The sequence below is a fragment of the Nomascus leucogenys genome, chromosome 6, assembly GCF_006542625.1.
Source record: "Nomascus leucogenys isolate Asia chromosome 6, Asia_NLE_v1, whole genome shotgun sequence".
NCBI lineage: Eukaryota > Metazoa > Chordata > Mammalia > Primates > Hylobatidae > Nomascus > Nomascus leucogenys.
In genome coordinates, this window is record NC_044386.1 from 97,259,620 (window position 1) to 97,265,619 (window position 6,000).

Below are 6,000 nucleotides of genomic sequence, written 5' to 3' on the forward strand. Positions count from 1 at the left end.
GAGAGAGCCTCCTTGCCCAAGGCCTTACTCTTCTAGGGACAGCTGCATCCAATGACTGCTCCAAGCCTGGGATAAAGGCTGCCCCTTTTGTCCCATCTCAGAACACTTCCGCAGAGACAGCTTGGATCCAGAGCTCCTCACAGAGTCTGCCTTGTAATGGCATCATGGCCCAGCTCCCCGGCCCCATCCTGCCTGCCTTCACGTGGATCTCCCTCAGAGTCTGCTTTCTAGGGAACCAGCCTGCCCACACTGGTGTTATCATCCCCATTTACCCATGAGGGAACTGAGGCACAGAGGTGTTAAGTGACGTGCGCATTGTGCCCAAGGTTGCCCAGCTGATAAGTGGCAGGTCAGGTCCCGGCTGGGGAAGGAGAAGACCAGGGCCCCGAGGTGGCTGAAGGTGGGTGGGAGAGGTCAGTCCCCAGGTAAGGCTGGCCCAGCCCACAGGCCAGCACTGGAACCCACGGGGACCTCTTCCATCTGCCCCCTCTCCCCATTCCACAGACAGAGAAACAAGTCAGAGAGAGAACAAAACTTGCCCAGGCTCATGACATCAGTTAATGATGGCCCCAGGAATATTGTCTAGAGTTCTGCCTTCCAGCCCAACATAGGTGTTACCTTTGGACAGGAGTGATGTTCACTTTCTGCCTGCCCCCCTTTCCAAACCCTGCACTGGGTCTCAGGGTCACGAGTCTGGCTGGCTTGACCCTTACCCAATTTCCCATGGCTGGAATGAGGTACCTGAGGTTCCCCCAGGCCCTTCACAGAGACCCCTGCAGCTGCCTGAGCTGTCCAGCTCTGGCATGAGGATGGGATATATTGGGCTGGGTGGGCAGGCCGGCATCTGACTGGCACAGCAGAGCAAACAGACAGGAAGGAAATCAATTTGAGTGTTTGATTAATTTTAATTTTTAATTTGCAGGGAGAGTAATGCACCCCATTTGACACTGCACACTCGCTGTGAGCTGCTGGCATTCACCATTGCTGCTACTACTGCAGCCTGGTATGCCCAGTGGCTCCCTGCCCTTCTGTCAGGCGAGCCTGTCCCCTGCATGGCAGACTGGCCTTCTGCAAAGCTGGGAGAGAAGGTCCCCTTGCAGGATCGTCCACCCCTTCCGCCTAGGAGAAAAGTGTCTAGTAAGTTCCCTCTGTGTGAGATGAGTAGGGCCAAAAATATGTTCCCCTGGGGAAGAGCCCAGTTGGACAATGTCTGTTCCAAAGTCAGGGTGTGTGAATGGACTCTCAGACTTGGTGGCAGACCAGTTTAAGGGGCAGGGGAGACTCTAAGCGCACCTCGTCCCACAGGTACTGAGTAGTTGCCCAGCCTACCTACATTCATGGACGGCCCTATACTTAGAGTCAGGTCTGTCTTAAAACTGGAACAATCCTAGCTCTGTGTCCTGCCACTTTGAGAGTCAAAGCTCTGCTGTCTCTTTGTTTATTTGGAACTTGACCATGCATGGGCTGGGGAAAGATGGCCTGACCTGGGAGAGACTAAGTCTTCCCCTCAACTCTGTGGCTTCTCTCCCCCTGCCAGGGCCCAATCCCTGAGAGCAGTGTCCTATGAGGTTGACAGCAGAGGCCCTGGAATGAGGCAGGCCTGGCTGGAACCGTGGCCCTGCCACTTGTTAGCTGTGTGACCTCGGGGAAGTCACATATTCTTGTTGGGTATAGCCTTCAGGGACCCTTCCAACTGTTCTCCTTCAGGACTCACCTTCTCTTGGTATCTTCAAAACGCAAGGGTCAATGGCCTCCTCCAGGAAGCCCTCCATGATGAAGCCTTCTTTTTTCCCCACCTCTACTATTCCCAGCTCTGAACATGAACTCTCTCTGGCCCCTCCTTGGCCCTCAGTAGTTTGACTTTGTGCACCTCACCCTCTGCATGTGGTGTGTGCCAGAGACAGCATGGCCTTTGAAGCAGACATCCCTGGTTCAAATCCCAGCTCCGCTCTGTGCTGGCCGCCTAGGCCCATCCTTTGAGCACCTCAAATGCAGTGGATTCAAAACTGAACTTATCATCCCTCCCCAAGTCTACCCTTGCCCCTTTTTCATCTCAGTAAACAGTACCTGAGTTTACCAGTTTCTCAAGTCAGAGAGTTAGGAGTCATCTGAGACTCTCCCTCTCTCCTGCCTCATTCCCTGCATCGTATTCTGTCCCTGTCCTTGGCCACATACCCCGTGATGGGGCAGGCAGAGGGGAGGACGGGGATTCTCTACTGCCTTGCATGGCAGGGCTGGGAGAACACTCAGAGAACACCCAGTTCTCCCCTCCCATTTTATAGATGAGGACACTGAGGCTCAAAGAGGGTCAATACCTGCCCTGGGTCTGATGGTGAATTGTTCATAGCAGAGCTGAACTGAGAAGCTAGGTCTCCTGTGCAACGTAGGTTGGCATCTTGGTCAAGGCCAGGCCCTGTGACAGTGGCAGAAAGAGAACAGATTTCCTGAAGCCCTGGCCCACTTCCCCCTACACCCCAGGCCCAGAGAGTTTGCAGGGAAGGAGCGAGGGAGTGGGGTTGTGCTCAAGTTCCTGGGCAGAATGAATAGTCTACCAGTGAGAGTTCATGAAACCAGAGACATCACAGTATCCAGAACCACATCATCATGGGTGATTCTGCAGCCCAGCTCCTGGGAGTCCTTCTTGAATCTGCCCGCAGGAGCAAGCGAGCAGAAGCCTCAGTCGTGGAGCCAGTGGCCACCCTCTGTGTCTCCCCACCCAACTCTCACTGAAATTCCACTGCTGCGTCTGACCCAAGTGCAAATTAATACATTCTCTGACCAATGGAAGAGCTTGTACAAGGGTGGGAAAGAGGGCACAAAGAGGAGTCAACCAGGCTGAGGGTCCCATGGGGCATCCAGGATGACAGGGCTTAGTCCCCTTTATTTTTTTATTTTTATTTATGTATTTATTTATTTTTTGAGACGGAGTCTCACTTTGTTGCCCAGGCTGGAGTGTGGTGGCACAATCTCGGCTGACGGCAACCTCCACCTCCTGGGTTCAAGCAATTCTCCTGCCTCAGCCTCCCAAGTAGCTGGGATTACAGGTGCCCAGCTATTTTTTTGTATTTTTAGTAATGACAGGGTTTCACCATGTTGGCCAGGCTGGTTTCGAACTCCTGACCTCAAGTGATCCGCCCACCTCGGCCTCCCAAAGTGCTAGGATTACAGGCATGAGCCACCACGCCTGGCCTAGTCCCCTTTATTGAGCACCTTCTGTATGTTGGGCATGATGCCAAGTGCTTTGTAAGCTTTAGCTCAATTTTTCGTCCTTGTAGCTCCAAGGTTCCCCACCATGAGGCCCAAGCATCACCCAAACTTCCTGGGTCTCATTGTCCGCCCCTGTGAGATAAAAGTATAATCATATCTGACTGACTCACCTGGTATCCACAAAAATTTTTTAAGAAAATTTAAGAAATGAAATTAGTAATAATAACCGCTTCTAGAGGCTGCTGGATGATTAAACAAGAACATGTGTATAAAGTGCTTCCTACAATGCTGGACACAGAGTAGATGCTAATTAAATGCTGATTATAAATGAACTAACTCACGTGGTAAGGCACACAACCTGCTCAGTTCATGCTTGTCAAATCTGAGCTGTTAGTAAGGTAAATGCTTTGCCACTTTCTCCTGGAATGGGGCAGAGCTGGGAGTAAAGAGGGGTGTCTGGCCAGGGCTAAGGCACAAAGGAGTTGTCCAGAAATCCAGAGCACTGACACTAAGACAAGGCAGAGAGAAGGAGTGAGGTCACAAGGAGTGAGGTCACAAGAAATGGGCCACAAGAGACCAGCCCCCGATCTTGTCTTCTAAAAGCCTCGCTCCCTGAGGTTTGAGTCTGGGCAGGCCAGATCCAAAGTCTCCAAGTTCTCTGGTGCTTCCAAGCCTGGAAGTCAAGAAGAAGGAAGGAGAGCCTCACCCATTGGGAGGGAGAGGGGAGTGGCAGAGACCCAAAGTGAGACAGAGACGTCAGGATAACAACCACGTGACAGCCACGACTATGAAGCACTTACAGCATATGCACACGTGCTCAGCCTGCACTACGTTTTCTCGTTGTAATCCTCTAAACAACCACATCAAGGGTACTGTTAGACCCATACACAGATGAGACTCCAAGAGGCTAATTATGACTCGCCAAGGTCATGGCCTGTAAACCTCAGAGCCAAGATTTAAGCCTGGCTCTAAAGACCATGCTTGGAACCACTACAAAAAAGAAGAAAGAACGGGGAAGTTGGTGCCAAGGCCCAGCATCTCCTCAAGTTCCCAGACTCCCCGGCCCAGGGCAGTGGGGCCTCCAATCTCCCAAACTAATACTTCCTTAGACAGCCTTGCAGACACTCCAATGGCTTACGAGCCCAAGGAATATCTGCCTATTCCCAGCCTTTGACCCTGGAGGTAAGAGCAGGGGTACCATGGGAAAAACCTGGCCATGCATCAGAGCTGGGGCAGAATGCTTGGGGTTAAAAATAACATTTTTACAGCAATAAGTCCATGCCAACCACTGCTCTAAGTTTTATATATACATATGTATGTTTAATTCTCACAATAACATGGAGAAGTGAGTACTTTATCATCCCCATTTTATAGATGAGGAAACTGAGGCATACGGTGCTTAATGCACCTGAAGTCTCACAGCCTGAGTGGCAGAGTCCAGGTTTAATTTCAGGCAGTGAGGTTGCAGAGGCTGTGACTATAATCATTCAACATCCTGCCTATAAAAACAACCTAGGGCTGCTCTCAAGCCCAGAGCCATGCAGGATGGTGTTGGGGATAAGATTTGACTTACAGCTACTATTTGCTCACAATTTCTAGAATGCAGAAAATAAGACACCTGTGTCTTTGCAGACTTGGCACAAAGCAGCAAGCTGGGCTGCTCCTGTTCTTGCCTTTGCTTCAGGAGATATAGCCCCAGGCAGCGAGGCCGACCCACTGAATGACTTGGGCAAGTCATGTTCCTTCAGGGCTCAGGCCCCCCCACCCCTTTTTTTTTTGAGACAGTTTTGCTGTTGTTGCCCAGGCTGGAGTGCAATGGCGCAATCTCAGCTTATGGCAACTTCCGCCTCCCAGGTTCAAGTGATTCTCCTGCCTCAGCCTCCCGAGTAGCTGGGATTACAGGCATGTGCCACCATGCCCGGCTAGTTTTGTATTTTTAGTAGAGATGGAGTTTCTCCATGTTGGTCAGGCTGGTCTCAAACTCTTGACCTCAGGTGATCCACCCGCCTCGGCCTCCCAAAGTGCTGGGATTACAGGTGTGAGCCACCTCGCCCGGCAGCACCAGCCAGTTCTAAAAACCCAGCCTCCTCATTCCACCCACCTCCTGGAGTCCGAGGCGCTCTTCAGGGTTCTGAAATACCTCTCCTGGCTGTAGGCCAGTGGTCTGGAGACCCTAAAGCTGACCTGGTTCTCTAAACACGTTCTTTAAATCCAGGCAGGAAAATTGACATTTTGGACATGGACTGTTACCCTAAACACACAGGGGGAGCTGTTTCTTAGATCCCCCCACCCCAGCAAGAAGGGTCCCTTTGCGAAGTTCATAAATTAACGCACCTCTCTCTCCTCCCTGTGGATGGCTCCATTCGCATCTGAATTTCCATGTAATGGAGGTGCCTTAATGAGATGGGCTGTTCTGTAACCCCAGAATTGGGGTGAGTGCAGCAGGAGGTGTTTAGCACGGGGCTCAGTAACTGTCATCAGCTATCGTCATCACTACCACTGTTGTCATCTGCCCTGGGCAGCCCCTTCTTCTGGGACAGCAACCACACCCTGTTGTGCACCCCCCAACTTGCAGCTCCAGAAAGCACACCCAGGAGGAAGGCAGTGAGTGGTCTTCATCGCTATCTTAGAAAGGCGGCCAGATGGCAGTGTTCTGGGAAAAGGGGAGGAAGCTCTCCCTTTAGAGGCTGCCAGCTGGGACACAGGACCTCATTAATCAGTCTCCATTGCAGAGTAACCGTGTTGGCTCCACCACTGGATCCAAGGGCCTTCAACTCCTTTCGGAGATCCCCT